Source organism: Colossoma macropomum, unplaced genomic scaffold (genome assembly GCF_904425465.1).
Source record: "Colossoma macropomum unplaced genomic scaffold, Colossoma_macropomum, whole genome shotgun sequence".
Classification (NCBI taxonomy): domain Eukaryota; kingdom Metazoa; phylum Chordata; class Actinopteri; order Characiformes; family Serrasalmidae; genus Colossoma; species Colossoma macropomum.
In genome coordinates this window covers 32385794-32413130 of record NW_023494790.1, presented here as the reverse complement: position 1 = coordinate 32413130, position 27337 = coordinate 32385794, and the positions used below count along the sequence as shown (strand labels likewise).

At 40.1% G+C, this 27337-nt stretch overlaps 1 protein-coding gene across 1 annotated transcript in view; it reads left to right on the top strand.

The window, feature by feature from the left end:
• Positions 1 to 10553: 10553 nt before the first annotated feature.
• LOC118809632 (gap junction gamma-1 protein-like) overlaps positions 10554 to 27337 on the top strand; it is a 35487-nt gene continuing 18703 nt past the window's right edge. Inside the window, 2 exon segments of the mRNA XM_036573104.1 lie at positions 10554 to 10982; positions 13175 to 13273. The gene's annotated coding sequence lies outside the window, so the exon portion shown is untranslated.

Here is a 27337-nt window from a genome sequence, read left to right as displayed (position 1 = left end):
GGAGCACACACACACCACACACATTGACTTTGCCCCTGGTCCACTTCTTCTCAATCCTATGGCAAGTTTAACTTGGGTCAGCAGTAGCTTCTGAATGCTCTGGGCAAGACGTGAAGAAGGGCAGCTCACACACACACACTTGTTTTCATACCTTGGGAAGACATGGGGTTATATGTGTCCACCAAGTATATATATCTGGTAAAAGCATGTCCCATATGTACTGTACATTTACAAATTGACCCATGTGTATGTATATATATATATATATATATATATATATATATTATATATATATATAAATAAATTTATACATGTGTGTGTATGTATACATATATCGCTGTTGTCGGAAGAAAACCTCATATCTCCAAAATTATATCTTTACAGGAGAAGGAAAAAAACCTACTTTATTTTGAATGTAAGGCAGTGGAACCAGACATTTTTCTAAGTCATTTTGGGTCAGTTTTTTAGTCCATTCTTCATGAAATTTACATACAATGTAAAGGGTAACAGGTATTTTCAATTTACGTCAAAAACTGAAAACGTCAAAAATTATGATACAAGGTTTTCTTCCCACAACAGCGATATGTAGGTACTGTACCTCTATGCAACAACATGCCCCATATATATTACGTACACACTTACATAGCAAGGCCCACATGTATTATATATAAGTACCTAAATGTAACGTGTCCCATATGCATTATATATACATGTAATTGTTTATATGTAGTTAGAAATTTCAAAGCCTAGCCACAAACCGAACCTCACACACAAACACACACACACATATAGAGTAGACCTGCACTATTGATTTTCACTGCTCTTGTTTTCATTCGTTACAAATTGCTTGGAAAATGACTTCCAAGCACACACAATAGTTTTGGCACACTGCACAAATCAATCGTGCATGACCCAAGAGTCATCGATGGCAACTGATTAGTGGCAAGCGCTCATCCAAAAAAAACTGAAACGTCCACTAATCGCCTCTTGAGGTCAATTAAAGACTGGACACAGCTGTAAAGCAATCTGGACTCAAAGACTCAAATTGGTCCACCCCCAAACCTGGTTATGGTAACAGATAGCTTGCGGTTAGTAATTAAGGACTCTACCAGGTATAAAGTTGTTGTGCAGTCTCTTACATCTGCATGTCATAATGCATTCTCTTAGGCCCAATCCCTTTTCAACCCTCGCCCCTACCTCTGAGCCCTTAGCCCTCCGTTTAGCACAATCACGTTTAGGGGTAGGGTGTCCCAATTTTTGTTGAGATAGAGGGGTAGGGTGAAGTGTTAGGGCTACATGACCCTCCAAACGGAGGATTTTCAGAGGCACACTCCAAACAGAGTGTTATGAGAAAAAAAGAAAAAACGGCAAGATGGCTGAACAAGAGACCAAAGAAACCCACAAATGTGAGAATTTTCTTCATTAAAATTTACAATAATCATTGTATTATTTTTTAATGATGTTCCAATATATTATTGTGCTTTTCTTCATAACAATCATAAAAATTGCTATTAGTATGCTGATGTCTCGGTAGCTAGCTAGCTAAATTTCCTGTTCCACATTAAATAGTCCAGCAGTTCGGATGCTTGAAGCGCCAGAATGTAACTGCTGCTCCATTTAAGGTGGAACAGAAAAAAATGAACAAGAAGCTGGCGAATAGCTGACTTCATCTTCGTATCACTGAAGAATTAGGGGTGGGCAATAATAAATAATTATGAAGGCATATGATGCCCTAAATGTAACTAAAGCCCAGCAGTGAGGAGCTAAACTTTACCCTCTGCTATCACTGCAGACTGGCAGGGTCGCCTACAGAGCAGCGCTAGTAAGTAGTAGTAAGTAATGTTCCTTTTTATTTTAGGGTCCCATTTCATAGGGATGATTTCAATGACTACCCTCTTGTAATTCAGTTCCAAGGGGCAAAGTGACTCTCATAAACAAAGGGTAGGGATAAAAATAAGAAATGGGATTGGTCCCTTGTCTTTATTTATTTAATTCAGATGACATCGTCCTCCACTTTAAAATCCACCACTATCACACTTTGGGGCTTTGTTTTAAAGTTGAGGCTTTAACTTCAAGCAAGAGTTGAAACCTAAGAATTAAACCCGGTTCAAAATGACCAGGCTGATTTCAGAAAACATTCACAGTTCTTTTTGGTATATCAGTGGTTCTTTAGGCCTCGAGGTAAATTCAAACCTGCTTTCTTCCATGTAAATATTCTGCTTTTGGTGGGTGCTTGGCCCCCTAACTAGAGCACCTTATCATTTCACATACCAACATAACAGAGATGTATGAAGCAATTGTTTATAACAAAATTTGCATATAGGTGAATTAGAAACAAAAAATGATCTTTGGCAATGTCAGCCTGGCCAATTAGTGCATAGTTTCAGTCTTCTCAATGGTGCTCAATTATTAGCCCAAGTGTTGCAAAAAGCCCTGAAGTGTAATACGGGTGGATTTCGGAGTGGAGTGCGATATCATCAGATTGAAACAAATCAGAAATACGTAAATCTGCTATTACTTGCAGGTGTGACTTATTGCATCATGGATATTTATAGCTCTCAGCATCCTGAATCGCTAACCGCAAGCCAACTTTATCACGGTCCAAAACCCCCACTTGTCTAAGGCCATATGGCGATTGGGGCTACACATAACCTCATTGATTTGCCTCAATTCAATTAGAGGAGCGGAGGGATAGAGGGGAGTTGAAGATAAGTGCAGTAGGGGACGTGGAGCCGGGAGGAGGTCACTTTGAATTAGCGAGCCCTGGATACTACTGCCAGAACACTATCAAACTGATTAGCCTGTAAGTGTTCCCTACTGCAGCTGTTGATCGCTCCGACTTCACATTCACATACTTACACACCCATACAAGCGTAAGGTCACTGACGCTAATGAAGTGGAGGAGGTTTCCCAGAGGAAGAAGATGAGCTGGAGATATTGGTGCTTGATAGATTTGATAGATGCAGATAAACAAAACAAACCGAGCTGTCACGTCCATTTGAGCGTGAGGTTGGTAACAAAGTCACTGAGGATACCCTCGTGTGTGCCGTTCTGGCACAACTCTACTTTTGAAGGAACATTTCCACAGTTTCCCTTTTGCTCAAAATGCAGTTGATCAGGCCAGACATTGGTGTCTGAAGTGGTCTTTAGTTTCACACTGGAGCTGTGAGGCTAATGTAGCGAACAAGTAATGGAAGCTTATGCTGCGTTTGAATTTCTGACCTCTGAGAAAAATCAAGGAAATTCTTCCACAATTACTTGGAAAATTGAAATGGTGTTTTCAGCTCTAAGGGTGTGATGTGATATAGCTGCTCACACCATGGTAAGAAAGAATTCCCTTCTAAAAATAATAGAAACCATTATAAAGTTCTAGGGAATGGTGGTCTTGAAATAGTCAGTAATGGTATTTTATGTTTAAAGATAAAGGTTTCTGAAGGTTTAACAGGTGTTCTGGGACTGATGCCAGATGCATGTGATGGTTTCCTAATGGGATGTAATGATGTCCTACAGGAAACTAGTGGTCTCAATTCCCAATTCCCAAAGCAAAACCAACAGGTTTTAATCCTAATGGTCTTTTTTTGAGCAGAAAGATTAAACAGAACTGTTCAGCGTTCGCATTTGTCATCAAAATGTGTGTAAAGAGTAATACACATGATATTCTGAGTATTGTTTCATTAAAATGTACTAAAAGAACTCAGAAACGACTAGCTTTTCAATGTCTAACATAGCTCTGACTAACTCCAGCACTAGCTTTAGCATTAGGTCAGCTAAACGAGTAGCTTCCATAAAAGATTTCCCTGGTCTGATTGATGTAAACATGGTTTCCAGAATCCTGTTTTTGTTTGCTTTAAATCGGCCTAATGAAAAAAAAAAACATAAAAAAAAACAAGTTATCACTCATATCACTAAGGTTAGCTTGTGGCTAACTATACTCATTTTCATGGAGGCGTCCAACAGTATTGATTCACAGCTCAACCAGTGTTGGCTGCCTCATAGCTAGCAAGTAAGGTGGCTAATCTGCGTACGTAGGCACTTTAGGCTTGTATTTTAGTAGGGGCAAACAATGAACAAGAATAGATTATTAAATTTTACATGTTAAACACGTATAAATTTCATTTATATGACAATTATTTGTCAGCTAACACTTCATGATCCTGAGTAGCCTATAACAATGGACAAAGGTGTGTCACAAATAGCTAAAAAAGTAGCCACTATTTTAAACCATAATTTTGCCTGTTTTATAAAATAAAAGTCTCTGTGCATTTAAAATCTGTTTAAGGGGATTAAAAACTAGTTAGAGCTTGTATGCAGGACAATAATCTGGGTGGTCCGAGGGGGACCAGCAGTGGCAAACAGTCAGTGGGGTGCTGACCTTTTCAAACCAGCGGACTGATATTTGCTTGCTGTCTGGGGCTAATTGGTAGGGAATTAGCTTCCATTAACTGTTAGCTACATTAGCCTTGTAGCTCCAGTGCAACAACAACTTCAGACACCAAACGTGTCTTGACTGACTAAATATGAGGTAAAATTTGGTTTTGTTTTTTCACCAAACTCTTCCCATGGGCTCTTTCGCTCCCTCTCTCTATGTATCCCCCATGCTCACGCTGTTTTCTCTGTTTCAAGTGACCCTGTCCTCAAAATCCCCTTAAGCTACAGCTAACCCTGTGTAACCCAGGTGTGCGCCCTCCCTATCAAAAACCAAAGGCTCTGAAGGCATGAATGTGTTTGCCTGTGAATGTGAAGAATCAGTGCGCATTCATTGCATATAAAAATTACTATAAAAAAGGGGAAAAAAACGGTTTTCATCCACATTTGTGGTGAAATATGGCCTGAGATGGAACATCCACCACTCACCAACACACACAGGTGAACTTGGGCGATTTAGTGCTGTATGTGTTCAAACAGCTGCGTACATTAGAAGTCCACTTTTAAAGAAATACCTACGTGGCTAACAATGATTAGAACCACCAGTTAGCTTTGCCTTATACTAATTGATGATGATTTGCTTTCATTCATTGTTAGCTATGTTAGCATTTTCATAACCACTTGTCTCCATAGGTAATGCTGTATAGTGCGACAGTAGAGACCTCTGAGGTTGTGCGACGTCATGCCCACATTAGCGACTAGATTTCTCTAAGGGAAAAGTGAATGGGATGCTATCGTGCTCTGTGGTACAAAAAAAAAGTTCCAAACCTGTTTTTTGTGTGCATTTTTCCATTAAATGTTACTGGATCCTCTGACTTCGGGGCTTGTTAAGAAGTTGCAATATGAACATTGCTACATAATAGCATGCTAACAGTCCTGTGCATTGAAATGATGTCACAGAAAAGTAGGCCTACTAATAAACTTCAACACTATTATAAAATAAAAGTAGCTACTCCTGATGTTCTCTACTACTGCCAAAGCAACTTAACTACAACACTGGACAAAGCTTGTTGGTTTGTTTTGGGGGTGTTAGACTTCTATTAGCCTGTCAGTTCAGTGTGCAACAGTGTTAACTTCCATGAAGCTAAATTCATATTTCGGCCTTGGAAGGATCCAGTAACGTGGCTAATCAGCCAATGTAGGCTTTTTTAGGCTTGTATTTTAGTAGTTGTAAACAATGAACAAGAATAGATGATTGTATCTTACGACGCCATTTCCAAAAAAGTTGGGACACTGTGGAAAATGTAAATAAAAACAAAATGCAATGATGTGCAAATCATTTAAACCCTTAATTTAATTGAAAATAGTACAAAGACAACATATCCAATGTCGAAACTGAGACATTTTATTGTTTCTTGAAAAATATTTGCCCATTTTGAATTTGATGCCAACAACACATTCCAAAAAAGTTGGGACGGGGCAACAAAAGGCTGGTAAAGTTGTGTAATGCTAAAAACACCTGATGTGGGTATAAAAAAGCATCCCAGAGAGGCTGAGTCTTTCAGAATTTAAGATGAGGAGGGATTCACCACTCTGTGAAAGACTGCAATTTTCATCATCTACGTTACATAATAACATTAAAAGATTCAGAGAATCTGGAGAAATCTCTGTCTGCAAGGAACAAGGCCAAAAAACAGTATTTGCTGGCTGTGATCTTTGGACCCTCAGGCGGCACTGCATTAAAAACAGACATGATTCTGTAGTGGAAATCACTGCATGGGTTCAGAAACACTTTTGAAAAACACTGTCTGTGAAAACAGCTCACTGCATCCACAAATGCAAGTTAAAACTCTAAAACGCAAAAAAGCAAGCATATATAAACAGGATCCAGAAACGCTGCCACCTTCTCTGGGCCTGAGCTCATTTAAAATGGACTGAGGGAAAGTGGAAAATTGTCCTGTGGGCCAACAAGTCAAAATTTGAAATTCTTTTTGGAAATCATGGACGTTGTGTCTTCCAGGCTAAAGACCACTTGGCTTGTTATCAGTGTGCAGTTCAAAAGCCAGTATTCATGAAGGTATAGGGGCATTAGTGCACAGGGCATGGGTGACGTGCACATCTGTGAAGGCACCTTTAATCCTGAATGACATATACAGGTTTTGTATGTATATAAACATGTATGTAGGGTTAATCATATCATGTTCAGAACCATTTTGTTAACCACAGGGCACAACAGTGGTGGTTTTCAAAAATCCCATTTATTGTTCACTTAGAGAAATCCAGCTTAGGCCCGGAGTGTCTAATACGAGCATGACACCAACTACAGAATGACAACATGACTTCGGTGGTTTATTGTTGCACATGGTAGAAGTAATTAATCCTTTGTGAATAAAAAAAAGATCATAGCATGTTTGCGAAAGACCTTTGTATGTGTGTGCCTATGTAATTTGACTATTCCCACAATTTGGCATGTGCAATATCCTACAATATTTTCCAACTGTCTGAACCATCCCTTCAAGCATAGTCAGGTGAACAGTGAAGCAAGTTATATTTCAGTGTTTATGGTAGTTGTAGTCCATCAGGTAGCTCCAACGAAAGATTTTGCATCATACAGAATGCCCAAACGTTGTTTATATTGTAGCATCAGCTCAGAAGAAGATGTAAACAACTTGGCACGTACAGGGAAATGCTCTCTAATTTTCAAACAGGCACTTCAGCTGGCAGCAAAAAAATGCCTAGCTGAGTGCTCTCCCAACATGAAACACAGGGAGGGGGTAAGGTGGGAGGATGCAACATATGAGGACACTTATAACCAACTGTAACATTACAAAGCCCACCCTCCTCGGACACAGTTACTCTAATGAAAGCAACTACACACTAATAACAGCGACAGCATAAACAACAACAACAGATGTCTCTTTTTTACGCTGGGAGTGTGCCACCTTCCAAGAACCACTTTGCATGGCCACATCCGCTAAGCTTCTTACAGCAGCGTAACCCATGGTGGACACCAGAACATAATATAAATCCAGCAACGATTTAGGATCAAAAAACCACTGGGAGTCCGTTTGGAGGCCAAGACATCAAGAATCAGTTTGCAAAACCATTATGAGCTATTTACAAGGCCAAAAAGGCCTCAAGAACCTCAATTTGAGAGGCCCAGTCAAAGAGGAACCACTGAGGTCCAATCTGTGAAGCATTAAGAGGAGACCTGAGAGGTTCAGCCTGTAAAGAACCATTGGGAGCCTTTCAGGAGGTCAAAAGGCATCAAGAAGCCCAAACTAAGAGAGATTTTAAAAATCTTGGGCTGGTGTTTGAAATGGTGTGGTGGTTCCTCTACATTGGACCCACAGCAACACTACGTGACCAGCACATGTTAAAGGCTGTCCTGTTCTCGCTCTGTCTTTTCTCTCATTGCCCTGCAGCATTGCAATGACGAGATTCAGATGTGCCGACCTTGGCTCTCTCACTCTCTCTGTTTCATTCTCTCTCTGTCTCGTTCTCTCTCCTTTAGAAAGCGGTGGATGGGGAATGCACAATGTAACAGGAAAACACCTCTTTCTCACATGATAGATGGGAGACGTCAGTTCTACAGATTGTAAGTACACCATTTTATTCTGTCAGCAGTGCCACCGTGTTCAGGCATCCATCCTTCCACACCCAGTAATGCCTTTTATTCTGTATTGTAAAGTATTTAAACAGTATAGTCCTGTGAACAGTGTAATAACTAAGGTAATGTACTACTTAAAGGGGAATTCCACTGATTTTTAAAAAGGTCTGCCTTATTACATGGTTATAGTGTAAAGTCATTCAGAGTGATTTGGTGTGAAACGCTCTGTTCTAGAGAAACTTACCGAGTCAGAGTTGTTCACAGTGGTGGTGATAGGAACCAGATGTCTGAGGCGTTTAATGATGCTAAAAGCTCCCTAACAGAACATTATTACACAAAATGTTGGCCTCAGGCGTCAGACAAGGTATTGTTTACAGTGGTTTTGAGTAGGTTTTGCATAAAATGTATTTTCATAATGTATTCATTGCTGAGATGTAAACAGAAAGAAGAAATCTGAGTTGTTAAGTTTCTGTATTATGAACCATTAACAACAACAGAGCCTTAAACCACTCCGAATGACTTCAGTGCATCACAGTGACTGAATTTTGCAGGAATTTTTTGGGAAAAAAACATGTAGGAAGTCTTTAATGTAAGAAGCCTTGAAAAAGTTATCACTTAGACATTAAGTTAGAGTTAATAAGCTAGACTCAAACAACAGTGACTTAATTGAGGCCTCTGCTTTTATAAAAATGAATGAACAAAATCTGAACAAAATAAAAAATTATTATTAAGGTATGTTGAAATTCTAATCATTTCAGGCTAGCTAATGATGTGTATGAAGGCCTGCCAGAATTTTTTGTTTTTCCTGTTTTTCGCAGTATTATGTAAAATATTTGACTTAGCATCTTGAAATAAAATACAAAAATAAGTAATTATTTGGCAGTGCTAATTAAAAATAATCAGATATGTTCCCCCTCTTCTGTTTTTGGGAGTATTAGATACATTTTTTGATTTAGCATCTCAAAATAATGACTTACTATGTTCAAATAATGACTCGTTTATTGTTTTACTAAATTATTCTAAATTACTTACTTATTATCTTAAAATAATGACTCATTTTCTCACAATTATGACTTATCATCTTGAAATAATCATGTATCAACGTTTAAAAAATAAGTAATTGTTTCAAGACACTAGGGTGACAAATTTGACATAATACTGCAAAAACAGTAGAGGAAAAAACATTCAGGCTAGCTGTATGGAAGCCCAGCAGAATTGTTTTTCCTCCTCTGTTTTTGACAGTATCATGTCAATTTTTTGACTTAACGTCTCTAATAAATGACTTACTATGTCGAAATAATGACCTATTTATTGTTCTTATAAATTACTTACTGTTACTTACTTAATGTCTTGATATTTTCTATGGCGCCCCCTAAGGTGACCTGGTGATTATGTTTAATAAAGCGTGGCCAAGAATTAATATGCTGAGGCCAGGAATTACTATATTGAGCCCACAAATGAATATATTGAGGCAGCAAGTTAAATTGTTTAAATTTCATGGTCACAATATATAACTTGTGGTTTCAATATAGTAATTTTTGGCCTTAATATAGTGAATTGTGGCCTCAATACAGTAATTCTTGGACTCAATATAGTAATTTGTGGCCTCAATATAGTAATTTGTGGCCTTAATATAGAAACTTGTGGCATCGATATATTCATTTGTGGCCTCAATATAGTAATTTGTGACCTTAATATAGTAAATTGTGGCCTCAATACAATAATTCATACAGTCAATATAGTAATTTGTGGCCTCAGTGCAGCAAATTGTGCCCTCAATATAGTAACTGATGGCTGCAATATATTAATTTGTGGTCTCAATATACTAAACTGTGGCCTCAATATAGTGATGTGTGGCCTTAATGTAGAAGATTGTGGCTTCAGTATAGTAACTGGTGGCCTCAATATAGTAATTTGTGGCCTCAGTGTAGTAAATTGTGGCCTCAGTATAGTAACTGGTGGCCTTAACATAGTAATTTGTGGCCTTAATATAGTAAATTGTGGCCTCAATGTAATAATTCTTGGACTCAGCATAGTAATTTGTGGCCTCAGTGGAGTATATTGTGGTCTCAATATATTAATTTGTGCCCTCGATATACTAATTTATGACCACGACCATGTCACCTTAGGGGCTCCTTAATTTTCGCATAATGGTGCCAGAAATAACAGAAGAAAAGAAAAAAAACGGGCGATTTTTTTTGTCCTAAGCAGGAGAAGGAGGTGGAGGAGGTGTGTGTTTGGTGTGTGAGTGGTGTGAGTGGTGTGTGTGTGTGTGTGTGTGTGTGTGTGTGTGTGTGTGTGGTGGCTTCCCCAGATGTGCGCGTAGTGAGAGATGTTGTGTCAGTGTGAGTAGATTAGCCTGTGTAGCATAGCCGCGTTTCTGAACCCACAGCCGCTCACACAGCCACTCTCTCTCTCCCCTCCGTCCGCACTCGCTCAGGAAAGCGTCTCTCTCCCGTTTCCAGACATATTCTTAGGCTTTTTCGCACTTTTTAGTGACATTTTCTCAGTCTTGCGTTTGTCTTCAGGCGGCGTCCTTCGCTTTTTTACTGTACTGATACAAACTGTGAGAGGCGGCGATGTCGTCCGATTAACTTTGGACTCGGCTCGACGTCTCGGTGGAGACTTCGAAGAAAGGAGAGTCACACTCTGACAGAAGATGAAGAAATTATTTCTGGGACTCTTTTAACGCGTATATCTCTTCCTCATATCATCCCCGAGCCCCTGAGATGGGCTACACAGGGATGCTGATGATATCCATCTTCATGCGGGGCCACCGTGAAGGCATCTGTGACCGTACCGAGTCCGGCTCCGGTTTAGCTCGTTAGCAAGCGCGTAAAATCAGTTTTTTTTTCTCTTGAAGTTTACAACTAAAACTGTTTCTGTGTGTTTTCTAAGTCAAACGAACAAGATGTGGAGAGCAGTAAGACGCCGTGGAAAGCTTTCCCGAGAAGAAGTAGCGTTAAGTAGCAGGCTAGTCGCCAAACTGTCGGGAAATGTGGACGAGGTAAGTTAAACACTGAGAATTTGCATTTGACGAGGAAAATGCTAGCTAACGCTAACGGCTCAAACTAGCGATAAATCTTCATAAACCTCATTTTTAGTGTTGAAATCAAGCCGAGAGCTATCCTACATTTTCCACGTCGTGATATTTGACTGAAGTTTATTAAAATAACGAACATATGAAGCTGAAGTCAGCTGCTTGTTCGAATTTGCCCGTTCCACCTTAAATGGTGCAGCAGTTACATTCTGGCGCCTGAGGCGCCAGAATGTAACTGCTGCACCATTTAAGGTGGAACGGGCAAATTCGAACAAGCAGCTGACGAATAAGAAGCCAACTTCAGCTTCGTAAATAACATTAACGTTGAAGAAATATTACATGTTTATTTTGTTTCCCCTGACATATTAATATTCTTTATTTATTCGTGGCTTTGTAAAGCTGCCAATGCTTTAGATTCAACGTATTTGACTCGTCTGCATACTGGTTATTATTAAAGGGAAATACCACAGATTTTTCAAATTTTCAATATAATTTGACCGTTGAGGTGTAAACAAAGTCATTCGGAGTGGTTTGATGTGAAATGATTCGTTGTAGAGAAACTTACTGACTCAGGATTCTCTACAGTGGTGGTGATGGGAACCAGGAGTGGTGAAGTCTACAGCACGAATAAAGCCATTTTATTTCCTATCCAAAACCACCAGCTGGGATGCACCGATATGGGAATTGTAGGCTGATGCCAGTGTCTGATATTTTCCTTGTATAAATATATGCTGATGTCGATACAGAAACATTGAAAAAATATAGAAATTGCAGCTAAATCTGCTTGAGCGTAAAACATTTCTATTGGGTTACAAATGGAAAATGAATAAAAAATTAATAAAATGTGGACATTTTAGCATAGTATTCCAGCGTTCTGCTGTTCCAGAGTACAATAAATATGTCATGGTCTTAAGTGTTAGACGTGTCTAAATATCCGTCTGATGCTGATGATTCTTTTAAAGGTGCAGTGTGTAAGATTTAGTGGGCGCTATTAGCAGAAATGGAATATAGTGTGCAACACCATGTGTTTTATTAGTGTATAATCAGCTGTAACAGCGAATCTTTGGGTTTTCATTGACTTAGAATAAACATTTAATGTCTACATAGGGAGCGGCTCCTCTTCCAACAGATGTCGGCATCTTGCACTGTCGTGGTTCTACAGTAGCCCAGGACGGACAAACCAAACACCAGCTCTAGGGAGTGCCTTTCACGTTTCTACCTTGAAGTGGCAGCTTGAATTTGGTGGCGCTGTAGCACCAGTTAGAAGATGCAGTGGTTGCTGTCGGTGCTGGCTGACCATTTTGTGCTGTGAAAAGTTTGAGACCCCAAATTTTGACAAATGAGGAATCATACTTATTATTTAGCACAAGAAAAATGCAAAGGAGTTTGAATCCTCATCCTCAAAGAAGCAAAAACATGAAGAAGCAAAACGAAATTGGTGCAAGTGATGGCAAAAAATCTGGCGGCTGCCGTAGGTTCTACTACACGCTTGGAAAACAAAGGGTGAGGGAGGGTGATTTACTTGGTTGCAATCTGCAAATCCACCACTAGATGCCACTAAATCTTACACACTGCACCTTTCGGCAACTATCTGCTGATACTGATATGATTTTGTTACTACCATGCATCCCTAGTCGACCAGTGAATGTGTTGATAAAATAGAGATAAAGGAACTGTTTTGCTTTATAACACTGTACTTGTACTTTAATAAATATGTATGGGCCACAACCTTATTTTAAAAGTTTGACTGTTGTACAACAATGTTCGAGGCATCAGGCAGTGTATTCATAACCATTGCATGTAATCACTTGATGTGAGGCAGCTGCCAGATGTCTAGTTCCTATAACCACCACTGTGAACAGAACCAAACGACTCCCAATGACTTTGTTTGTTTGTAGACTTAATTATAATTGAACTATGTTGGAATTAAATGAAGAAAAATCTGTGGGATTCTCCTTTAATGTGAGGATCAACAGTAGCTCCATCTGTGCATTCTTAACAGACAGCACTGTTGTTTTGTGGCTTCATCTTTGCTAATCTAAATCTTAAAGTCAGATATATTTACAGCAAGATTTTTTTTTTATGTTCTACACAATACCAAGCATAAAACCATCCTTGAGAGTATTTAAACATGCTTCTGTTCTGATTCTGTGTTTAAGGTTCCCTTCTTCCAAGTGACAAGCTGATTTATAGAGCGCGAGAGAGAGAGAGAGAGAGAACGAGAGAGAGAGCGAGAGAACGAGAGAACGCCTCCAAAGGTACAGTTGCCAAAATTCTACTGTGTTTTTTTCTCTTTGGAGATGTTCAACTTCTGACAAATCCAACATTCCTTTGTAGTCGTCTCTTTTCCATTTCTCTCCATCTTAATCTCTCTTTTTGACTTGTGCTAAAAACACCAGTGGTGCCGTTTAAAGGCTGTGTAAACAGTAATGCTACAGTCATCTCCACACGCACAGCACATCCCAGACTGAGGCTCTAGACTGTATCAGTGCTCCTCTTGAGGAATCGGACTCATACAGCGTGTGGCTATTAACTCTCTGGTCCCAAGAGAACTATCCCTAATACAGACAGTCCCTTTCCATTATTGATTTCTAAATCAGTTAGTGGACCACATCACCTGGTCAATAAAGCAGTAACGATAATCAATAAAATCAAACATGCCGCTCAGATGGCCCCTTCCTGTCAAAGTAGGAAGGTTGTGTGACAAAATCTACCAGTCATGACTTTACTATTAATACCTGTTGCCTAATGTCAAACAGCCTTAAATAAAACTCTGTTTTTGTCTACAGTACTTTATTTTATTGCTGCTGAAATGTATCTAAATGGTCTTTAGGTACATGTAGTTATTGTAAACTTACACCGATCAGGCCTTGTTTCTACACTCATTGTCCATTTTATCAGCTCCACTTACTATATAGGTGCACTTTGTAGTTCTACAGTTACAGACTGTAGTCCATCTGTTTCTCTGTATACTTTGTTAGCCCCCTTTTACCCTGTTCTTCAGTGGTCAGGACCCCCATGGACCCTCACAGAGCAGGTACTATTTGGGTGGTGGATCATTCTCAGCACTGCAGTAACACTGACGTGGTGGTGGTGTGTTAGTGTGTGTTGTGCTGGTCTGAGTGGATCAGATACAGCAGTGCTCACTGTCCACTCTATTAGACATACTTGCCTTGTCAGTCCACCTTGTAGATGTAAAGTCAGAGACGATAGCTCATCTGCTGCTGCACAGTTTGTGTTGGTCATCCTCTAGTCCTTCATCAGTGGTCACAGGACGCTGCCCACAGGACGCTGTTGGCTAGATATTCTTGGTTGGTGGACTATTCTCAGTCCAGCAGTGACACTGAGGTGTTTAAAAAACTCCAGCAGCACTGTTGTGTCTGATCCACTCAGACCAGCGCAACACATACTAACACTCCACCACCACGTCAGTGTTACTGCAGTGCTGAGAATGATCCACCACCCAAAGAGTACCTGCTCTGTGGTGGTCCTGATCATTGAAGAACAGGGTGATAAAGTATGCAGAGAAACAGATGGACTACAGTCTGTAACTGTAGAACTACAAAGTGCACCTATATAGTAAGTGGAGCTGATAAAATGGACAGTGAGTGTAGATACAAGGAGGTGTACTGAAGTGGCTGATTGGTGTATATTGAAGATGTTTGTTTTCATGATATATGTTGTTGAGAGTGAGCTTTATACAAGAAATATCAATGCTATATTCTAATTAATACCACCTTTTTTAGAAAAACAAATATGTGTTTTCTATTAACTACAGCTGAAGCGCTTTTAAAATGCATATACAGCATTTTGAAATGAAACCCTATATCCTCTTTTTTGGATTTCAAAAATGCTATTCAGACTTAAAATTAGCATTAAGGAATACATATAATAATCACTGATACTGATATTTAATGATATGGAACAATATCAAATGATCATATTGGTCATATCGCCCAACCCTAATCTATACCTACCAGTTTAATGCGTATGTGTGTTGGACTTTCTTTACATAACTTAAAAATTCCAGAGGCCCTTTATACTTTGCACAAATTCAATGATGGGTGGCCCAATAGGAACTCTCTAAAATTACTTACAGAAAAATCTTGTTACACTGACTTACATTATAAACAAAGAATGTTTTTGCTTTCTCCTCTGAAGTTACCATTTCAGGGGTATGAAGTTTTGTTCCGACAGTAATGATTTGTTTGTAAATGGCTTTTTCTGTATTTACACATCTTGTAGAGAAAAAATATGGCAACCTCCAGCAATATCTGGTTCCCATTACTCTTCCACCAGCTTCCCACCCTGTTCGTCTATCGCTCCTTTTACTTTCTCCATCCATCCTGCCTTTCTCTTATTTGTGCGGCTGCAGACAACAAGACAGAAGGGTTCTTTATGGCCGTGGTTGTGTCCAGCAGCAGTCTGCCCCCCAGCTGCCCACCGGCTCCTCAATCCCGGCCTTGTTTAGTTCATGAACCTGGATGTCAGCTGCAGCATCTACTTACACGCTCCAGATTAATGCTGTTCTGTCTTCCTGGGGACGATAAAAATAGCGTAATGATGATAGAATCTGTTTGGGGACGCTTGTGGGACAATGAAGTTGCTAGTGGTAACACTGAGAGGGGCTCATATAATCGAAAACTGAACTTGACTCACTCAACTGAACTTGAGTCTGATGTACTGTGTGAACAATGGGGCTGATTCACCAAGTATTCTTAAGAAGAAATTTCTTCTGAAATCCCACTTACACAGTTTTCACGAAGATTCTGACATTCACCGTTCATCTTTTCTTATATGGGATTTGTTCTTGGGTAAGAACAGAATCTACACACACTCAAGAGCACAAAGGTATGAACAGTTCTGTGGTTTAAGAACACGTCATGAATCTGACGTAGACTTTTTCTTAGGACCTTTCTCAAGAAAACATTTAAGAAAAAACTTTAAAAGCTTTTGGAGAATCAGGCCCATTGTTAATGTTTCAAAATGTACTGTTTACACTCTGGATGATACAGTATGAACGCATAAGCTGTGTTCCAAAGCCTAGGCTGCAGCCTCGGGAGGGCAGGTATTGGTAGGACTGTCCTACGAAGACTCCTCCTTAGTAGGCTATTGGTCACTCAAATAAAGCAGTCCTAGCGAGGATGCATGGTGACGTCACCAGAAAGGTCCCGCCTCTTGCAATGGCGGCACAAAACTCGTGAGGTAACTGGTGAGAGAAAATGGAGCCCGTTGCATTGAGTTTGTTGCTTTTTCTTTTTTTCACGGAAATGGAGGAGATGTTCTGATGTAGTATGATAAACCACGTACTTACACAAATACTTCTGAATAAAATCCGATTTATGTACGGTATATGATATATGGACGAACACCTTAATTAATCAGTCATTTTACACTTTATAAAGTAACAAAGGCAAATTCGAGTATGAGAACAACTTATATTTTAAAACAAGCTCTGCTCTGACGGCTTTGTTTTCCATCATTTTGGTGGTGGTTTTCCTTTGCGGTGTTTGTGCGCAGAGAACTGTGGGTAACCAAAGGCCTGGAAGGACACATCTGATGCATCCTTTAGAAAAGCACTCAGAACATAGGCTGTGTCCTTCACTTTGGAATAGCCAAGAAATGCAGCCTACCTCGACTGCAGCCTAGGCTTTGGAACGCAGCTATAGTACACCTATTCAGCCTACGGCAGTTTAACCCCACCCCTTTAAACTGAAGTTGTAAGGAGGGCTTCTTTTAGAGTCACACCAACAACTCGGAACAGATTCATTAACATCTACCAGTCTAAAAAAAAACAGAAAAGTAACAGAAATGCCTGCGCAATTGTAAGGGATAAACAGAGGTTTGAAAACAGTTTTATAAAGTGAATTATGAACAGATTTGGAACATAATTTCACACAAATGTTAAAAGTAGACCTTATAAGGAAAACAATAATATCAGATATAGGATATGGGCCCTTATATGTCTGTAAATCATACAGTCAAATGAACGAATACACATTTTAATTATGAAGACTGTATATTTCCATATATCCAATCCAGTGAAACCCAAATAAATTAAACTGAAATGTTTCATTTCAGCAACTGAACTTTATGCTGAGGTTACAAAGTCTGTGTGTGCTGACTCTGTTTAATTGAATGGAAATGTGTGGCATAATTGAATTGAGTGTATGATAACGCTAATTTATGTTTCCACTCCCACATTAGAAGAAATATTCTTGCATGATTTTAATTGAAGTATGCCACGTATTTCCATTCAGTCAGAGTAGAGTCAGCATACATCGAGCCAGAGCTTCTTTTTGAACCTGTGCATGTGACTCAGTAATTCAATTTCTTTTAGTTTTAACAAAAAAATCTTACGTAGTGCTGCAATACAGAATATATTCAAAACTTTGTACGTTTCAGTTTTACAGTGACAGTGCAGCTTTCATATTTTTTCACGTCTATTAGTAATGTTAGTTAGGTATATCATAGTTATATTCAGATTTTTTTATTAATCCAGATGATGGCAGTTGTCATTTCTGGGATTCCATAGTATGACTATTAAATTTAACAGCTGACTTGATGTTTCAGGATGCTTCTGGGAGGCTTTGTGAGATAGGGAGAGAGACAGAAGGATAGAGAGAGAGCGAGGGGGGGATGGAGGGTGACACTAGAGAGAGGAGGAGGGAGAGAGAGAGAGACAGAGAAAGACAGAGCGTGAACTGGCCTGCCGCTCCATTAAACCCACCTCCTTGTTTCTACACTCATTGTCCATTTTATCAGCTCCACTGACCATACAGGAGCACTTTGTAGTTCTACAGTTACAGACTGTAGTCCATCTGTTTGTCTGCATACTTTGTCACCCTGTTCTCCAATGGTCAGGACCCCCACAGGACCACCACAGAGCAGGTACTATTTGGGTGGTGGATCATTCTCAGCACCGCAGTGACACTGATGGTGGTGTGTTAGTATGTGTTGTGCTGGTCTGAGTGGATCAGACACAGCAGTGCTGCTGGAGTTTTTAAACACTGTGTCCACTCACTGTCCACTCTATTAGACACTCCTACCTTGTCAGTCCACCTTGTAGATGTAAAGCCAGAGAGGTTGCTACACAGTTTGTGTTGGTCATCCTCTAGTGCTTCATCAGTGGTCACAGGACGCTGTTGGCCGTGTGCTGTGTCTGATTCACTCGTTCCAACGCAACACACACTAACACACCACCACCACGTCAGTGTCACTGCGGTGCTGAGAATGATCCGCCACCTAAATAGTACCTGCTCTGTGGTGGTCCTGTGGGGGTCCTGACCAGTGAAGAACAGGGTAAAAGGGGCCAATAAAGTATGCAGAGAAGCAGATGGACTACAGTCTGTAATTGTAGAGCTACAAAGTGCTTCTACATGGTAAGTGGAGCTGATAAAATGGACAGTAAGTGCAGAATACAAAGAGGTGGACCTAATGAAGTGGCCAGTTTAGTTTTAGGAAAGAAGTGGTCTTTAATAGAGCAGCAATCACTCCTCTACCCCAAACACAGCATAACAGCAGTTCAGTTTTTATTGGCCAGTCAGAACTGAGATAACATTACTAAAAAGTTTCATGAGCAGTAAAGTTGGTTTCATTTTCACTTCTTTTTCTTTAAAAGCTCATTATCAGTGAAACAAGGTTAACATGTAAATGATCGTTGTTAGCAACCAAAGCAATCTGATACCACTTAGTTTGCATTTAAACTTGATGTAGACCGAAGTGATTTCTGTGGACTGTCGTAACTGCTGTGAAAGCCAAGCAGCCGTCTACACATTACATCACAAATGGCGATCATCGCCGGTCCAGGCACAATGCGACTCATGGAGCCAGTAGAACACAACAAAGTGGGCAAAGCTTTTTGGACTGGCCTCAATTTATCATAGATGTAGGGTCTCAAAAGAAGCTGTCTGCCAAATTTTGTATGCACTGGTCTTTTGAAACTGGTATGGTAAGCCACAAAATAAAAAAAAACAGTATTGTGTTGTATTATTTGACACAGACTTACATAAAGCAGTTATTCTTGTATTTTAGTCTCAGGTGGCACCAGAATTTCTTGTTTCTGAACTTGTCTCATTTTCACTGCTCATGCGATTTCACTTCTCCATGCATATCATATATTCAGTCAATGGTTTCAACTCCTCTGTGATTGTAGCCTCTCGCTCTCGTTCATACAGCATGTGGATTCTTGTTATAGTGGACGCTCTCAAGGGGAACTTGAGCTTTCCATTTTAGTTTGCTGTTTGTTGATTTAGCTGTAGTTCTCCTGCGAGCTCTGTCCAACGTATGACATGTAATTTTGTGAGAATGTGTGATGTGCGTGTGATGTGCGTGTGTGTGTGTGTGTGTGTGTGTGTGTGTGTGTGTGGACTAAGAAAAGGTAAAAAAGAACACAGCAAGAGAAACTGCATTGGAGATAAGCCTGCTGCTCATGAAAACGTAAAGGACATATATAGCTTTTTCGTAGACTGTGGTTCCCCATGTGGTCAAATCCTCTGAGAACTCTTTCTGCTCAGTGCTGACACTCCTTGTTCAAGTTGCCTGGGATGTAGAAAGAGAAATATAGATAAGACATTGATGAGAATGAAGGGCTTTGATAACTATCCCCATAGCATATTCTCACTCGGAGATCCATGATCCAGAGTCATGTACACGTTCTGCTGCTCACACATCCAGCATAGTAGTCTTCATTGCACCGCTGGCTTTGAACAACACTTCTCTGCCAGCTTGAGTCATTTGTTCATTAATGTGGCAGCGTACACTCAGCTTATGTCGCATGGTGTCAGGTGGTATTGGATGTTGGTATCGGTGCATCGTTTGCAAGTATGAGTAGAAGAGCATGGTTTATTGCCAGTACCAGTATCAGTGTCAATCAGTGCATTCTTTGAAATCTAGAGTCATTGTTGTGTTATGCTATATATGTTATTTGTTTACATAATTATTTATAGGTTTACATAACTACATGATGCATTACTAGTCATGTCCCAGTCCGGTCTATCCAGTGAATCAGGATTGGGGCCAGTTTAGGCATGTTTTCATGTATTGAGTACTGGCTAAACTAAGTCTGATTCACTTCTAATGTCTTTTTTGTGCTGAAATTATGCCATTGTTTTAGTGATGATGTGAGAGGACACTATCCACAACCTGCAGCAACCATAAACACGCGACTAGTATGTATGTAATGGCAAAACAAGATTGTACAATAACAATAACTCGTCAAATTCACTTTTATAAAATATCTCCTCTTCTACTTACTTTTGTTTCAATGATCTACTAATGAGAAATAGTTCATATAAAATAACAGTCTGCTTTTGTTATCTCTACCATAACTGAGAATTCAGAGGGCTGTCCCTGTGATGCAGCCAGTTCATCTTTTTTCTGAAGTGCAGATCCTTCTGTCTCTCAATGAAACCAGGCCTGTTTAGCTAATGAACCGCTGACGTATGTCCTTGGAGGATCAAGCTCACTGTTAGCTTGTATTGTTCACACTTGAGTCATTGCCATCATTGAGTAGAACATGAACTACTCCTGACTCACGCCATCATTGCTGTCTTGACAGTGCATCAGTCTCTTTCGAAGGGTTCTCTCTCTTCCTCTCTCCCTCTCTCTCTCTCCCTGACTAGTTGTTGACCCTACAGGTGGTTACAGATGCTGGTCTCAGCTTACATGAACAAAATTGGCTCCATACAGACAGTTCAGAAGGCACTAGGGGCTGTGGCTTCTCTGTCCATCTAACTTTGCCTTTTTGTTTCTCTCCAAGTTTGACCTGATATTGTGTGCTTTGTACAATTCTGTATCTTCAAGGATTCTTTCGCTAAATTTTGGGCCTCTTGCCATTTCTACCAAAATAGCTCAATATCTTACTCATTTAACTCTTTCAGACCCTTCACATTTAGGCCTTTCTGCTTATGCATATCACAATTTTGGTAGTAATAACAGCATAGATTAAGCAAAACGTCAGCAGTGTTAACCACACAAAGGCTATGCTTAGGTGGCCCCACTAAGTATGCTGACACCCCATTATATTTTTGTCATATTTTATAAATGACCTCAATAATCTACTGTGTGCCAGGAAATATTATTTCATAAATGACCTCATCAAAGACTGCTTTACACTAAGAGGTATTAGTACATAAACAACCTCAATAAACACTGCTGTACACTATGAGGTGTTAGTCCAAAAATTACATCAATAAACTTGCTAGGAGATATTAGTCCATGTACGACCTCAATAAACATGACTATATGGTAGGAGGTATTATATACGGTACTATCCAGTAGGAGAGATTAATCCATAAATGTTCTCAGTGAATATTATAATACACTTTTTATTGAGTTAAAGTGTTTCAGCAGTTGCCAACAGGTGGATAAAATTAAGCACATAGCCTTACAATCTCAATAGACAAACATTGGCAGTAGAATGGGTCGTACTGAAGAGCTCTGTGACTTTAAACATGGCACTGACATGCCACCAGTCAGATTGTGAAATTTCTGTCCTGCTATATCTGCCTCAGTCAAGAGCTATGATTGTAAATTGGAAGTAGCAGTGACAGCCATGGAGCGGTAAACCATGCAAACTCACACAGTGGGGTTGCCAAGTGCTGAAGCGCACAGCGCCTATCCTCTGTTGAATCACTCACTACAGAGCTCCAAACTGCCTTTGGAAGCTTCAGCATCTGGCAGTCTGATGGACAGTTCTGGTTTGGCGGATGCCAGGAGAACCAGAATGCATAGTGCCAACAGTAAAGTTGGGTGGAGGAGGGATAATGGTCTGGGGCTCTTTTCAGGGTTTACGCTGAGTGCCTTAATGAAGTGAAGGGTAATGTCAATGCTACAGCGTGCAAAGCCATTTTGGACAATTATATGCTTCCAACTTTGTGGCAGTGGTTTGGGGAAGACCCTTTCCTGTTCCAGCATGACTGAGCCCCAGTGCACAAAGTGAGCTCCACAAAGACATGGTTAGATGAGTTTGGTGGGGAGGAGCTCTAGCGGCCTGCACAGGGACCCGACATCAACCCCACTGAACACCTTTGGGATGAATCGCGATGTTGATTGTGAGCTGAATCTTCTCTTCCAACATCAGTGCCTGACCTCACAAATTCCCACAGACATGCTCCAAAATGTTGCGGAAAGCCTTCCCAGAAGAGTGGAGGCTGTTATAGCCAGAAAGGGGGGGGTATTAATCTCCCAGGGTTTTGGAATGGGATGTCCAGCAAGCTCATATGGGTGAGATGTATAGGTATCCACATACTTTTGGCCACATTAATAAACCTCAATAAACTCTCATCGCTTGGAGATATTGGTCCATATATGACCTCAGTAAACATTATACTATACGCTAGGAGATATTACGAACACTACTATGCAGTAGGAGATATTAGTCCATATATATGACCTCAGTGAGTATTATTATACGGTAGGATATATTAGTCCATAAGCAACCTAAACATACATTGATATATGCTAGGGGACATCTTAAACACTACTGTACATTAGGGGATATTAGGCCATAATTGACCTCAATAAACGTTACGATATACTAGAAAGCATTGTTCCTCAAAAACAATCTCAATAAACACTCCAGAGAATTTCCTTTAGCTGTGTGTTCTTCAGACTTGTTGTAACACAGCAGGGAACAGGGTATTTGGTAAATGCTTTGCTGCCCAGTGGAATTTTGGATCCAGTTTTTGTTTGGGAACTAGTTAAATTTACTCAGGTCTGTCTGTAGTTGGCATTTGCAAATGGCTCATTTGAAGTTATTGGAATACAGAGGAAATGTAGTTGTTTTATCTGAGGGAGAATTGGCAGTCTGACCCATGTTTACCTCGGCTTTCCACTAAAAGGGGGAGATTTTTGCATCTTCTATCGCATTCTGGGACCATGCGCTGTGTTTCTGACATGCTGTTGACTGTCAGTGATTCTTTTGTAGCATTTACTGATGGACTTCAGCCAGAACCTCAACATGATGTGGAGACATCGCTGAGTTGATGTTTATAGAAAATAAATAGTGGATTAATTTCATACCTCTTTAGAAGTCTTTCGCTTTTATCTGCTGATCTTACTCCCTAATACGTGTGTTGATGTGACTGTTAAGCAATGGGTTGTTGCTTAACGTCAGGAGTTTGCGATGTGGTGACCAGCAAACAAGTGTGTTTTTGAATTTATCTATTAATGTTGTTTTTAACTAGCTGGTATCATTCCTTCTAGCAGCTTAGAGCACTAAATATCCGTCTTTCAGTCCTAGCTTTTTTTTTTGTTCGAATACCAGGAATCAAGCACCACACCATAAAAGGAATGTTGATGGTTTACCATATATTAGCCCAAGTTAATGAGCATACATGGTCTGACCGGGACTAGCTTAAAGCTCATATGCATAAATTAAACAACAGTGAACACAAAGTCAGTAGCTTGCAGCTTTAAAGCTTTTTTCTCGTTGAACTGATAAGTTTTCTACGTAGGCTAGCCGTTAGCTAACAGACACATTTGTAGACTGTAACTTAAGGCTGCGCTCAACAGAAGCAACCAGACATCTAAAAGGAAACGAGTCAGTTTTAGCCGTCCTCAGCACTGTGCCGTGTGCTAAATATCCTAGCCAGTTTTTTGTTGAGAAACAGCCAACATATCCACAATAATCACTCTGCTATGCAGTCTGTTGGCCCTACTGTTGGTCATTGACATCCCTACTGGAGAACATTGATTGGGATGACAGAAAGTGGATGGAGACTAGGGAGTAGACGGGGTAAAGTCAGGACTGGGAATCCCTGACAATTACAGAAACCTCCTTACTTACCGCAATTTCCTGAATAATGTCCTAAATTTAGGACAACTCCAGTGGTGTCGTATCTTCTGTTTGAAGGAACTTTTTGTATTGTTAGTTTTTCTATTGAAAATAGAATGTTATTATTTTTAAGCAACAGTGACAGGTAGCAAAAAATTGTCACTAGGATAAGGTCCAATCCAGCGATCCGATCTGTTGATCTAGTATTCCAGGTCTGCCTTTTGCTGTTTAATAGGAGAAACAGCATGGTGCACAGGGATGGCTGGCTACTGGAGATTCCAGTTCATCACACCTTGGTTTTTACTACAGTGGTAGCTGTCTAGCTAACCATGACTTTGATTTTTTTCACATAATTTTGATTTGTCTGGAAGTCCAAGATGGCCATCACCCTGCCGCCAACCCCCAATCACTCAGCATGATGGTGATGGCGGCTGTTAGTTGACGTAACTGAATTGGCAGTTAGAGTTCTCCTCCAAGCATGTTGAGCTTTCGGTAGTGGCACTTTAAAAAGATGCGCTGTCTGGCTTCACGTGTTTCGGATGAAGCAGTGGAGGAACTTCATGTTTTAAAACGCCCATTTTCTGCACCTTTCTTGTATTTTATAACGTTTATGTGGTTTTATACTCGAAAACCAGTTACAATTCACTTTGACTTGGACGTTTTCCAAGCTTTTTGTTACTGTACCTTTAAGACTGATATATGTAAATTAGCTCTGTTTGATTGGTTGCCCTGTATTGTGCCTCATTCTAATAGCAGTCCAGGCTGAAACACTCCTTATAATGTCAGTGTGAATTGCGGAGGCTAAACTGCTGTAGGCTGAATAGGTGGCCCAATGTAAATGTGTTGGTTTTTGTCCATCACATCACAAATATAGTGAATTCAAAATTAGCTCTTTTACTTAGTTAGGACTGTATAGACTGAGGAGTGAACTGTGTGTTGTGAAGCTTACAACAGTGTTTACATGATATATTATTCGCTTACATTTCAACAAAAGTGAGGAATTTTCAGTTCGCTGATCAGGTTGGGTTTCAAAGTCGTGGGAACGGGTCGGACTGGACTTCAGTTTCATGCTCTTGCAGACAGACCTCTAGTGAGCTCATAGAAATGTATAGTAGCGCCCGTTTGGTGCTAACTTGAATCAACCCCCCACTCACTTAAACCCAAATAGTGCACACATGCCCTTCTCTGCTGGTTTAAGCCTGGAATCCCTAACAGCCCTTTTACTGGCACAGTAAGTGGTGGAGGCTGCTGGTCTGGACCTCACAAACATCCGGCAATGAGAGAGAGAGGAGAAGAAACAGGGCGACGCAGACAGGAAGAGGTTTTAAACTGCTAGCGAAAAAACAAACAAGTTAACATGATTAAGAACAGAAGAAAGTGGGCAAAAAGAGAGAGAGACAAGAGGCCGTGGGAGGGGAAATTAGAGTTTAGAGATCAAGTAAGAAGACGAGGCCTAGCCCCAGTAGGCTTGTGCGTTTTCTGGGAAATATGGGGTCAAAAGTGAGACCATGGTGTTCTGGAAGCCTTTTTGTTGTCTTTTTTGAAAAGAAAGCTTTAAGAATGTTTTAAAAAGATGCATCCCATGCGATTCTTTTTCCACTCATATCTAAAATGTATTTTTGTGTGTGTTTCTTTGCTTCTTTAACAAGGATGTGCTTAAAATCTGCTGTTTCACATGTTTGTGCAGTGTAGAATTAGAGATGCTGTGATACTTTGTTTTCTTTTCTGGTGCTGATACTGAAACCTTGAGTATTGACTGACCAGTGAACAGTGATCTATCCATTTTTTTTTCCTTAAAAACTTAAGTATCCTGAGTGCCGCAGCTATCCCAGAGTTGGCTCTGTTGTCAGGAGGCTGCAAGTTCGAATCTGGTGATGCCACAGTCTTGTGTGACTGGGAGTCCCAGAGAGCATAATCGTCTTCACTCTCTCTAGGTGGGTAGGATGGTCCTCCCTCTCCTGAATCACTCAGCATGATTATAGCCAAAGCGGGCATCTGTTACAACTGGCAGGTAGTGTTCTCCTTTAAGTGTGTTGACCAGTTCAGTTACCTTGTTTGAAAAGCTGCAGTTGTGCTTCACATGTCTCTGAGGAAGGTGTTCTGCCCTCATCCTCCTAGCTTGGTATAATTGTGTGATATGAGGAAGGCTACATTGGGGAGAAAATGGAGTAAATCCTTCCATGCCCCAATAAAAATGACTAAAATTAGACTTTTTAAGGTTGTATAGAGGTAACGTAATTATTGTGTAATACTTAGATTTCTTCTCATTTTTCATATGTTAACTCTAGGCTATGTGTAGCTTCTGTTGTTATTATGTGAACTACTTCACTTCATTTCATGTTATGTTGTTCAGTTTTGAAATGTATTTGTTTCAGATTCGGATGAAACGCTTAAAAGAGTTCATCTCCTGCTCCAGCCTTCAGCTGCAGCACTTTTTTTGGCCATTTTGGTATTTTTAATTAATACCATTAATTGTGTGACAGGTACAAAAACCACCAAAACCATTTGACCACATGCCACCAAAACCATGTAGAAAAACAACCTTTCTCACTTGTGGGTCCCAACAGATTGTTAGCCAAACGTTCTGCTTTACCAGCCGTGCCAGGCGCTTCCCATTTAGCAGAAACAGTGTGTTTAAATTCGCTCATTAACTCTTGCGGATACTCAAATATCAAAAATAGTGGGAATGCACCTCCGTGGTTTGTATGAGGATTGTCATGATGGGGTTGCTAAAATATAGAAAGAATAAAATAAAAGGCAGTTGTTCTTTAGCCCTGCACTAATATTTGAACATTTTTCTCTCCCCAGAATACAATAAGATTTTAGAAGTGCTTTAAACCTGGAACGCTGCAGTGGTGGGTTCGTTCTTGTAGTTGTTGTGAGACAGCGTTCCATGTTGCCATCTCTCTCACCCCTTTGGGGTTCCCCATAGTAACCCGTCTGCAGCCCGAGCGCAGGAGAGGCTGGTTACACAACCCTGGCAGATGGTGCGTGCTTGTGTATATGTGGGAGTTTGTGTATGTGTGTCTGTGGTAGTTTGCTAATGAGAGCGCCTATTAAAACACACAGACAGGCCTCATTCAAATTTACTCAGGAAAAAAACACAGCATAGTGAATTGGTGTTCATCAGTAAATGTGTATTGCATATCAGAAAGCGTTAGTCAGTAGGGATGTTTCAATCTGATCCACTTTAGTAGGATCAGAACCAATCCAGACATACTGGAATGTATTCGGTATCGGCCAGTTCTGATCCTTTGTCTCTTTTTTTGTTCTGTATTTACGTCACCGTCATAGAGATGATGAAAACAGCCTTTATCGACAATCTGTGAGTGAAAGCTGCGGTATGAAGTTTGAGTTTTACCTTACGTTTACGTCACGTCTTCTTCTGTGAATTTATTGGCTGGTTTGCAAAGTAGAAATCTGATTACTGTCTGACTCATGTAGACACGGAATTTTCACATTATCTGATTACTCAAGTGCATGTAAACGCGTTGATCGGATTCCTGACAAAATCTGATTTTCTGCAGTTATCGGATTATTAAGT